The sequence below is a fragment of the Hyperolius riggenbachi genome, chromosome 9, assembly GCF_040937935.1.
Source record: "Hyperolius riggenbachi isolate aHypRig1 chromosome 9, aHypRig1.pri, whole genome shotgun sequence".
Lineage (NCBI taxonomy): Eukaryota > Metazoa > Chordata > Amphibia > Anura > Hyperoliidae > Hyperolius > Hyperolius riggenbachi.
Window position 1 is genome coordinate 94,536,521 of NC_090654.1, and position 12,651 is coordinate 94,549,171.

Here is a 12,651-nt window from a genome sequence, read left to right on the forward strand (position 1 = left end):
GGAGGAAAAAATCAGTGTAATCAGCTCCAATCTGGCTTCCTGCAGTGCAGAACAATGGCTTTGTGCTGATAAAGTACAGTATTGCCGTCTTGACTCAATTCAAAGGAATACAAAAATGCAAGGAAAGAAAATGCTCATCTCTTTCCTTCCAGACAAACCTATACGCTTCTGCAGCGAAGGGGTTAACCAGCAGAACGCTGCAGCCCCGCAGCCTGAATAGGAAAGAAGAGGCGCGGCAGGGTTGGAGGACTCGGGAACCCCAGACTCCGCATACTGCTGCAGTGTATTTTTAATGGAATATCTACTTCTGCTCTATGGGAAGGAGCTAAAAATAGCCTGTGTGGGTCTCTCAGGGCTCTTCATTCTATGACAGTGACTTGCAGGCACCAGATCGTATGCGGGGCTGCAACACAGGACTCTGCACACTGACACCTGCATACACTGCCTCTCCTAGCCTTAGATAGCTTCTCACCCCTTTATTTTTAACACAAAACAAATAAACCTAGAAGATTTCTTGCTTTTTTTTTCTTTAGATTGTCCTGGTGAGGGAAGTATTTTTTTTTCTTATACAGACATGAATTTACTGTGGGAATATAGGAGGACTTGTCAAGCCAATCCAGCTGGTGTGAGGAGCAGAGAGACCTTCCTTGCAAGCCTTCATGTAGCAGCAGGGGCACAAGCATACCAGGTGAGTCAGTCAGTCAGCCTCACAGAGCCAGCTGTGTGCTGGACAGGGGGGGATGCTCGCCAGTGGTCCTGATGCTGGCAAATCTCTCACTAGCCATATCACTGCATGCTTCTAATAAAGCAGCTGCTCTGATTACATGCCATGACCCATTACATCACATATATTACATATTATTATCTATATTATGGACACCTTTCATATCTACCTACCTGCATTTATTTTATTATATCTTTCTGCCTACTTATCTTTCTACTGCCTTTTTATCAAGTATTATCTATCTATCTATCTATCTATCTATCTATCTATCTATCTATCTATCTATCTATCTATCTATCTATTCACAGTATCTATCTATCACCATCTTTCTTTCTACCTATCTATATACATATATTTATTTATCTGGTTTATCTCTCTCTGCCTATCCATTCTATCTATCTATCTATCTATCTATCTATCTATCTATCTATCTATCTATCTATCTATCTATCTATCTATCTATCTATCTATCTATCTATCCATCCATCTATTCATCTATCTATCTATCTATCCATCCATACCAGCATGTATATATTTGTATCTATCGTATCTATCTATCTATCTATCTATCTATCTATCTATCTATCTATCTATCTATCTATCTATCTATCTATCCATCTACCCATCTATTCCAATATATCTTATTTGTCTAAACTGCACTTATTTCACATGACCCTACCAGTCATTAATATATATTTCCCCTGTGAACATTCTCTGCCTGGTACCCATGATGCCCCTAATGTGTAATTGCCTTGCTGTGGTGGTTTCTGGAGAGTCCTGGCCGGGAGTTGGGCAAGACACAGAAATGGATGTTGGACTGGAGGGAGAGGGAAGAATCTGGCACCTCCTCTTTTATTTTTAGCATCATGAAGGGCGTTCCAGAGTTTGCTTGAAATGGGTTAATCGGACTGAGGCTATGCTAGCCTCATTCCAAGGCAGTGTGGCACCTATGCTGTACTATGAGCTCACACAAGCCTGGGAGTAGCAAACTACTTAAAGGAATGTCACCTTATGCCTGGCATATATCACGGATTGTATTCACAATCAGCTTTAATAAAGAGGAGACCAGCAGGGAGGTGGCGATACATCTAGAGGGGCATTTGTGGCTGTTGGTTTGCAGTTGGCTTCACTGTTAGTATGTTATAGTAATATTCAGTAACCTTTACATTTATATTCACTAACTTGTTTAAATTATTTATTATTTTTTTTACCTCACAAGGGAGGACAGTAAAGCTTTGACTAAAGATTTCCCACATTGGAATCAGGGATGTAACTAAAAATCATGCCCCCCCCCCCCCTAGGGGAACTTTGATGGGTTCCCCCAATGCTTACACCCATTCCCTTGCCTCCCTCTTGGTGACCCTCACAGCCTGGGGCCCATCTTACAAGACTGATTAAACAAGTGTGGTTATCATAATCTTCCTTCACACCCATAACAAGTTTAGCCACAAAATACCTGATCTGGACGAGGATGGACCCCTTTATTGGAGGTAGGGATGGTTAGTAGATGGGGTCCCCTCACAGCTCTGGGTTCCCTGTGGTGGCAGGGACCGCTCCTCTTTAGTTACACCCATGCTTGGAATTCTAGAATGTTTGTTTTAGGACTACTACTCAGCCGTGCATGTGTTATTACCTCATGTTATCGGAGGAAATGTTAACATGTACCAATCGGTTACTGCTTTTTGCAGCTTTGCATTGTAAGTGGGTACATCTGCCTCGCATCAGCACCACCTCATAGATGTATTTACAGAAGATGCTTGGTGTGCATTTCCTGTATCCCAGTCTGAGGGCACAATATGGTGTTGCATGATGGCATAAGCTAGGTATGGCATTTCACCTTCATGTTCAGTTGGCATCCGCCTATAGAGAGTATTCAGAGCCCAGTCAGGAGTATGTTCCAGTACCAGGGTGTACTGGATGCTTTTCTGGATGTGGCGTTTTTTTCAGGAGGAGGGGTAGCATGGAAATCGTCTGCTGCACGACTAGTAAGATACGTATTGATGTTTTTGATGAAGGATTGCATTTTTTAAAACCAGTATCTGAAAGGGCTTATCCATTGAAATCTCCGTAATTTAACTTTGACCTTTTACTAATTGTAGCCCTGCAAAAAACCATCACCTTTCCTTGATGAAAACCCTAAAGGTGGCCATACATGACCTGATGTACCACCAGATCCACCATTAGATAGATCCCTCTCTGATCGAATCTTATCAGGGAAGGATCTATTGCCTGCCCACACACAGCACAACAATTTCCAATAGATTTCAGCATGAAACTTATTAGAAATTCATCCTGCTTCCACCCCCAAGTGTATATGTGCTCCCCCCATCATTCCCATGCGCAGTATGGAAGGCTCACCTGTCCCACATCGGTGCAGAGCAGGCAACCTAGGCAGGTACCCGGAGCTTAGTGGGTGTGAAAGGGGCCCATCAGCCACCTTCTCTGACTTCTCTCCACTTCAGCTTACCAAAAGGACCTCAAGGAGGGGCTCAAATTTACTACCTTGCTTAGGGTCCCATTACATGATCTTAATCCATCTCTGCGTCGGTGTGAAGCCTGGCCTTCTGCAGTGTCTGGCGCATGTAGTGATGATGTCATATGTGCCTGTGTCACATGGCACAGGCACTCACGCTGATGCTGGACACAAGAGGAGGCGTTGATTCGCACTGGCTTGACAGGTGAGCCTTCAGCACTGCATATGGGCACTGGGAGGCCCGGCGCTACCATAGAAGCAAAGGGGGCAATCGCTCCAGGGCCCCAGAGCCTGTAGGGCCCCAGGTGCCCCCCCCCCATCTTAACGGTTGCTCCCCAGGCCTCTGCAGAGTCTTTGTCAGGGTAGCATTTTACCTATGCTGGCGGGCAAGGGAGACTCTGCACTGCCAGAGAGACTCTGCAGCGGCCCCAGGGAACACAGTTTAGTCGGAAGGTGATTGGGAGGGAGGGTCAGCAGCTGGCTCAGGGGCCCAGGAGGGAAATTTGGCTGCAGCAAAGGGCCCCTAATGTTGGGGGGCCCCATTGGGTTAATTTTGCCTTCTGGCCCCATTGTTACTAGTACCGTCCCTCCCGGGAAGGGGGGGGGGGGGGAGACATGTACACACTTGATAGGGACACAGACCGGGGGTTCACCAGTCATTGTGATAATGAACATCATTACCGCCATGCAAATGATCGAGTCTATGCGACCGAGGTTTTCCAACATTCCCAGTTAATGCTTTCAGACGAATTTTGCCAGAAATCAATTGAAAGATTGACCAAATGGCCATGTTGCGGTATCGATTCTCCTCCGATCTGATAGAATAAAATAAGGTCGGACAGCCCACAAAATTTAGTGATTTATGGGCACCCTAATGCCAATCCCGATCTTCCAACTAAGCCTAACCTTATCTTAGTTATGTAAATGATCCTTAACACTAGCCTGTCTTTAACAGACTGGCACTAAAGCTTACCTGCTTTGGAGCTATCCCCTAACCCTAGTTTACCTATTCAGTAGCCTAAAGCATCGTACACATTCTGCTTATACAACACTCATTCCTGGCATCATCTCCCTAACAATCAGGCATTAGTCGCTAAGGGCAACATAGACTGAGCATGCGTACAAGCCTACGCATACCTCCACTAACCATAATGAGGCTTTTCACATCCTCCTCAACCACTCTGCTGCTGGCCAGCACTCTCTTTTAGTTTAGGTTGCACTCTCATTCATGCACTCCCAGTTAGGCTGCACTCCCATTCGTGCCGTACAAGAATGAGCGGCTTCAGCTTCCTGTGAGGGCTCAGCTGTACTTGCATAGGCCCAGAACGGCCAGGCTCATACGTGGTGGGTAGAGAACATAGCCAACAAGCTCTTGTCGGATATGTTCAGAGGGTCCTTGTGCTGCAACAGTGAAGTTGAGGAAGAGATGGGAAACCTCTGGACTTTTTTAAAATTTGAAAATGCCATATGTTCACTTTATGAACAGTGGAGGCTGAGTTTTTTCCTGTGAGAAGGTTGAGTTTTTTCTACTGTCTGTGAACTATAACCCAAGTCACCACACACCGGACACACTCTCTATAGTAATGCAGGAAAACATGCCTCCCAACTTATTGAGCTGAGAAAGAAGGACACTTAAAGAGAGACTCCGACCAAGAATTGAACTTTATCCCAATCAGTAGCTGATACCCCCTTTTACTTGAGAAATCTATTCCTTTTCACATACAGATCATCTGGGGGCTCTGTATGGCTGATATTGTGGTGAAACCCTTCCCACAAAGAAATTCTGAGTACGTACTCTTGGCAGTTTCCTGTCTGTAAACCCTGTTGCATTGTGGGAAATAGCTGTTTACAGCTGTTTCCAACTGCCAAAACAGCAAGCAGCAGCTACATCACTTACCAGCAGTAAATATGTCACCGTGTGATAAATGTCACAATATAAATCAGGGATTTAAAAGATTTTACAATGGGCAAACACTGACTAAATCATTTATACATAATTATTGTAAAAATGAAAAACTTTTTTTATTACATTATTTTCACTGGAGTTCCTCTTTAAGCCACACCCCTGACACACCTCTAATCATGCCCCCATCACACCTCTAGTCGCACATACCATAAATATTTCATAAGAAAAATATGTTGCTTTGTAACTCAAACCACACTGATCCTTTCTATCCTAGTTCGCATTCCTCATATTAACATTTGAAAATAAGAAATACAGTATATCAAGTTAAAGGATGGGAATAAAGTTTAGAATCAATTAAGCCTATATTTCAATAGAAAACTACATATATTTACACACATCTGTATATGAGTCCTGAAAGAGGGACAAATGAGGAGGAAAGAGGGACAGAGGGACAGGGCTTGTCCCTCCAAAAGAGGGACAGTTGAGAGCTATGGGAAAATGTCAACTTTCCCCTTTAAGTATTAAAGTGAACCTGAACTCATGCACAGAACACAAAGTGCAGCTGCAACAAATACGTTTTTTTTCTGTAGAGGTTATTATGCTGCTGCTTATCTTTTATAGCAAAGAGGAAGTTCTGAGTTTAGGTACACTTTAAGGAGTTGAATGGGGGACCATTACCTACCAGAATGCACTTCTCCCATCTGGTACAATGTGAAGCTAGATGCACCACATGGCTGGTGGAGTAGATTGCTACTACAACTGATTATATCAGGTGCTAAACTGTTTGTAATGCTGAAAACACGTTGTTTTCTACGCTGAACTGTTTTATGTTATCTGGAATTGACAGGGCTGACATGAGTACACCATGAGTTTTATGCTAGGTAGTACACACCATAGAATTTTCTGGTAGATTTACCTGCGACATCGATTATTTCCAACATGTCCGATCTGAATTTCGATCGATTTTTTGATCTTTTTTTAATCTTTATTTTCAATCGATTTTCATACAAGTGAACGAAAATCGATTGAAAAAAATTATTAAAAAAACGATTAAAAATGATTGGTAACTCGAAAAATCTATCGAAATTCAGATCGGACATGTTGGAAATAATCGAACTGGCAGGTAAATCTGCCAGAAAATTGTATGGTTTGTACCTAGCATTAGTCTTCCATTGGTAGGTTGGTGGTAAAGACAATATCACTGAGTTAAAGAGTCATCTGGTCCATTATGAATAATAGTGGCAGTATTTGTACCCCCTGCACACTGCAAATCCGATTTGTGTTTCTGATTTGCATTTCCGATTTTCCCTGGATGCTATCAAAAGAAGAAAAACGCAGAAAAAACGCAGCATGCAGAACCGGTTCAAAATCGCAAATCGGAATCACATGTAAGATCACTTCAAAATCGCAATTTGGAATCGGAATCGCATGTAGTGTGCAAGAAGCTTTATATTGTTTAATTGTTGTTCTAGGAGGAATTATGGCCATTGGATGTAAGGTTGTGCATATAATCTTCAGATTGACGGTAGTCTCTGTGTTGCCATTTTGATTTAAGAGGTGGGATAACTGTCCTGATGCTGCTTTCTCTTATCTTGTGAGATACAGCAGATCTCTGATGGAGGATAAACTGTACATAGACACCATGCTTTGTTTTTTCTCAGGAACACACACTGTTCTCTCTTTTTTTTCCCCTGCTTTCTGATTAAACTTTATTTAACACTTCCTGGTTAACAAACAGGCAGCATTGTCATATGACTCTAGATCAGTGGATGAGCTGTATAATGCTGGGAATACACCATAAGTTTTTTCAGCAGCTAGATGGCTCGATAGATCATTTCCAACATGTCCAATCTTATTTTCAATCGTTTTTCTGATCGATTTTTCATAGAAGTGAATGGAAATTGATAAGAAAAGATAAGAAAATCGATCGAAAATAAGATCAGACAGTAAATTGACTGAAAAATCTCATTGTGTATTCCCAGCATAGGAGTATATGAATCATAACATATTTTAATACTCTGGAGCCCCAGATATACTTTTATTGCTCTTTTAGTATTAGCTAAAATACTAATTTGGTGGTGTAGGTTATATGGGACTTGATTGTTAGCGCCGGTGTGAAAAGCCACTTAGTGCCCGAAATGTAGCTTTGCTACATCGCACATAGCCCAGTGCAGTGTGCGCGCAGGTGGTAATAGTGCACGGTGCGACGATAACATCACATCCGCTGCCTTGTAACCAAGTGCAAAGAAAACAGCGTATCATGTGCCCCCGAACCGGTGCATCATTGCGCTGCTTCGGGGGCACCCGATGCGCCGTTTTTGATGCACCGGGTGTGACGTTTACAGGGCAGTGGGTGCGATGTTATCGGCTGCGCGCGCACTGCACTGGGCTATGCGCGATGTGTGGGCGCAAACCACTTAACTCCGTGGTTTGGGCCCACTAGTCCTTAAAGCACACTAACCAGCTTAGCGCTAGCTAGTGAATCAAGGCCATAGGATTCTAATTTTCTAAAACTCTAAATTTGTTATGCTTATTTAACTACATCAAACCCAAGTACCCCCTGGACCCATCAGAAGTACCCCCTGGGGTACGCGTACCACTGGTTGAGAACCTAGGATCTAGAGTAGTGTTGGGCGAACAGTGTTCGCCACTGTTCGGGTTCTGCAGAACATCACCCTGTTCGGGTGATGTTCGAGTTCGGCCGAACACCTGGTGGTGTTCGGCCAAACTGTTCGGGGTTCGCCCGAACTGCAGAATGCATGGCCGAACATGGCCGAACAGGGCCCCTGTTCGGCCGAACAGGGCCCTGTTCGGCCGAATACTGCCCCCCTATGCCCCCTATGGGGTCGCAGGCATAAGGGGGGAGCATGCCCCGATCGCGGGGGGGGGGTCGGAAATTCCCCCCACCCCCTCCGCTAGCGCTCCCCCCTCTGCCCGCTTCCCCATACAAAAAGTTTGAAACAAGTTCAATAGTACCTGGGCTGGTGGCACTGGCTGGCAGTGGAGTGAGGAGGAGTCCGAGTAGCAGAGTGACGTTGAGGCCGGGCAGCGGGCGGTTCAGCGCTAGTACCCTTGTGGTACTTCCGCCCTTTCTCTGACCTCACGTCCTCTGCATACGAGGGTACGCATCACGCGTACCCTCGTATGCGTCATCACGCAGAGGACGTGAGGTCAGAGAAAGGGCGGAAGTACCACAAGGGTACTAGCGCTGAACCGCCCGCTGCCCGGCCTCAACGTCACTCTGCTACTCGGACTCCTCCTCCTCCTCACTCCACTGCCAGCCAGTGCCACCAGCCCAGGTACTATTGAACTTGTTTCAAACTTTTTGTATGGAGAAGCGGGCAGAGGGGGGAGCGCTAGCGGAGGGGGTGGGGGGAATTTCCGACCCCCCCCGCGACCGGGGCATGCTCCCCCCTTATGCCTGCGACCCCATAGGGCCCCCAAAATGGGCATGTTCGGGGGTCCCATTGACTCCCATTGAGTTCGGCGTTCGGGCCGAACATGCCGAACATCTGGCCCATGTTCGGCCTGTTCGGCCCGAACCCGAACATCCAGGTGTTCGCCCAACACTAATCTAGAGGACATCTGTGCCCTATGCCCAAATGACTTTACCTAATTTAACCATTTAAAGAGACACTGAAGCGAAAAAAAAAAATATGATATAGTGAATTGGTTGTGTACTATGAATAATTACTAGAAGATTAGCAGCAAAGAAAATATTCTCATACTTTTATTTTCAGGTATATAGTGTTTTTTCTAACATTGCATCATTCTATAATATGTGCAGATTACACAACACTCAGCATTCAAAATGAGTCTTTCAGAGCAGTCTGTGAAGTAATGACCTCTCCTCTAGCAGAGAAAAAGTAAACAGTTCACTTACAGTTGAGATAATAAAAGTCAGATAACAGCCCTCTCCACGACTAAAGGTGGCCATACACTGGCCCGATTTGCGCCCGTTTCGACAGCAGATTCGATCACTGGGATCGAATCTGCTGCCAATCGTTCACGCTACACGCCGAATTTCGATCCATTCCGTCCAATCCCGTCGATCGCGCCGTGCGGAAAATAACCGTCGATCGCCCGTGGGTAAAGAGTGCATCGCTAGAGGCGTTCGAGTGCCCGACGACCGACGCAATAGAGCCGCATACATTACCTGCTCCGCCGGCGCGACTCCCGGGTCTCCGCTCTTCTCCGTCTCCGCTCTGGTCTGGTCTCCGACATGCTTCCCTTCTTCCTGTCCCGGCAGGAAGTTTAAACAGTAGAGGGCGCTCTACTGTTTAAACTTCCCCCAGACAGGAAGAAGGGAAGCATGCCGGAGACCAGAGCAGACCAGAGCGGAGACGGAGAAGAAGAGCGGTGACCGGGGGCAGTCGCACCAGCGGAGCAGGTAATGTATGCGGGCGGGGGGAGCGGCGGCAGCACCACCACAACAGATTGTGATTGGTTTCAGGCTGAAATCGGTTCACAATCTGTTTGCAGTAAAGGTAGCCATACGATCCCTCTCTGATCAGATTCGATCAGAAAGGGATCTGTCTGTTGGTCGAATCTGATGGCAAATCGACCAGTGTATGGCTACTTTAAGACTTAAGGCCCATACACACGTCGGATTTTTCTGAACGACGGGTCGTTTGAACGTCCCGTTGTTCAGTCGTTCGCACGTCAAATCCGACGTGTGTACAGACTATCGTTCGCGTGATAAGACTGGTTACCAGCCAGGTGGAGAGATGCACCCTGTATGTATTTAGATATAGCCTGTTTCATTCCCCCTCATTTATTACTAATCGCAAGTTGTAATTTGATCCTCCCTGTGTCACCTGACTGCCATGCCATGGCAGATAAGCTCATTAGAAAGCACAGGATGTTAACAATATGTATGCTTCCATGAAAGCAGGAAGTAGAAAAAGTGATGATTTATTTTAAGATTTGTATCAGATGTAACAAAGAAATGTTTTTGTTTAAAGTGTACCAGAGACGAGCAGCGTCTTTGGTACAATACTTACCGTAGGCTTCTTTAAACACGTTAGGGCTGCTCGTCCCTTGCCATTTCCCTGGCCCGGGGGGAGAGGGTGTTTCATGTGGCTGAAGACGGGGTGGGAGGGGGGGGGGGGGGGCCACAGGTTTTCTCACCTGGAGTGACAAAATGGCTAGAGGCGCCCCTGATCCTAACATTTATATAACGCTTTTGCAGCCACTATGGGTACGCTCAAGGGGACACCCTTCAGTGTTAGGGAGTCTTGCCCAAGGACTTCTTACTGACTATGTACTGACCCTAGCCAGGATTCAAACCCTGGTCTCCCATGTCAAAGGCAGAGCCCTTAGCCTGTACACACTCCAAATCTAAAAGCAGTTGGGGTATCTCTTCATTTTCAAATTGGCCTACTTAGTTATCTTTCCCTAAACCCTAAACATTCACTGATAACTAACACCCATCACCTCCAGCTGCTGGTATGTCCATTATTTCCTCCATCCTGTGTTCATCCACCTTTGGGTCTGATAAGGGAGATTATTTGAATATGCTAGTTTCGGCGCAGCGCTTTGGGCACTGTCATATGCCGTAATGAGAATTACAACTATAGCATTGCTCAGTGACTAATTTTGGCGGTGGCAGTATCTGGAGCTCAAATTAGAAAAAAAGTGGTTATTTGGACAATGGCAATAGCACATCTTCCACCACTACACTCACTGAAGTCACAAACATAGTATTTGTGGACTTGCATGTCCCCTTATCGGGGTTTCTCATAGCTTTCTTCATTTTCAAAAGGGGCCATTCCCACTTGAGGTTAATGCATGAATGCATGCAACTTTCCACTTGCACAATTTTGCATCTGCAATTTTTACATTCTTGATTCAGTTGAACAAACATTCGTGTATCCAAAACTTTTTTCTGTTTTGTTCTTGAGAGAATGATAAAGAGTATGTACATCTGTCAAATTGTTACTGCTGTCGGGTGCATGAAAAAAGGGCGCCAGGAAAAAAGGGTAACAAATTGTCGCTGGTGGAAAACAAAATCTCTATAACGATAAACATTCCTAACAAAATTAGGGTAACAAATTGTCGCCAGTGGATAACGAAATCTCTATAACGATAAACATTCCTAACGAAATTAGTTAACGATAAATACCGTTTTTAAACAGACAGGAGATAAAAAAAAGAAAAAATATTAACTTAAAAAAATCGTTACATAATTCAACAATACAGCTTAACCTAACCCTACTCTCACACAGAACCTTCCCCTGGTGGCACCTAACCCTAACCACCCCCTCTGGTGGTACCTAACACTAACCGACTCCCTGGTGGTGCCTAACCACTCCCCCTGTTGGTACCTTAGCCTAACCACCCCCCTGGTGGTGCCTAGTCCTAACCACCCCCCTGGTGGAACCTAACCCTAAGACGTCCCTGGTGGTGCCTAACCCTAACCACCCCCTGGTGGTGCCTAAACATAACCCCCACCCCGGTGGTGCCTAACTATCCCCCCTGGTGCCTAACCATACCCCCCCCCCCCAGTGGTGCCTAACCCAAACCACCCACCCTGGTGGTGCCTAACCCCAATCACCCCTTCTGGAGGTACCTTAGCCTAACCACCCCACCTGGTGGTGCCTAATCCTAACCACCCCCCTGGTGGAGCCTTACCCTAAGACCTCCCTGGTGGTGCCTAACCCTAACCACCCGCCTGGTGGTGGCTAAATGTAACCCCCCCCCCCCCCCCCCCCGGTGGTACCTAACCATCCCCCCTGGTGGTGCCTAACCCTAACCACCAACCCTGGTGGTGCCTAGCCCTAACCACTCCCCTTGCACAAATACCCTTACACAGATAGACACATCATCAATTGGCCAACAGGAAGTGAGCATTACTTCCTGCTTGGCCGGATGCTAGATAGGGATTTCCGCATACTAACACAATAATCCCCAAAGGCCTGTTTTTGGCAGTGCGGCGTGGCCCCTGGGCTGCACCACTGCTGCCAATATGCAATGTGAAGTCGGCCTGAAGCTAAATACTCTCTGGATGAGAGATCGGGAATCCTCACAGCGACGCCTCCCAATGAACGAGATTCCCCAATCCATCTTCCTGCCTGTGGGAACATGCTATGGCACATGACTGCACATGACGGACTCAGATTAGAGTTCAAATGGCCACGGCACTTTGCGCAGGTGTCGTCGAGGATCTTAAAGATTCGCCATGACGGTCATTATCGCCATGCATTGCAAAGCATAGTTCGCCTAATATTGCACCTGTACCCACCTCACGTGATCGCAGAAATGATTGCTCGTCGCTCAAAAAATATCCAGAAAAATCACACGAAGAATCGTGAGGTGAGTACGAGCCTTAAGCAATAAGATGCCATGCGCCATGAGGGAGTTTTACTGTAAAAAACAAGGTGGTTTTCTGTTTTCCTAGCAAATCACTCAAAGGTGTGAGTTGATCCAGAAGTGCAATAACCTTGTTTATGACCTTGACCTCTTTGTGAACACACTTTTGCTTTAATTTCTCACTAGATTCATTTGTCATCAGGGAGGAGAATTTATTGTAACCCCGAAAAATTATTA

General features: G+C 45.8%; 1 protein-coding gene across 1 annotated transcript in view; it reads left to right on the forward strand.

Annotated features, from left to right (window-relative positions):
* Nucleotides 1–395: 395 nt before the first annotated feature.
* The window catches only part of ANKRD34A (ankyrin repeat domain 34A), a 57,989-nt gene continuing 45,733 nt past the window's right edge, over nt 396–12,651 (forward strand). Inside the window, exon 1 of the mRNA XM_068251621.1 lies at nt 396–688. The gene's annotated coding sequence lies outside the window, so the exon portion shown is untranslated. The remainder of the gene's footprint in view (nt 689–12,651) is intronic.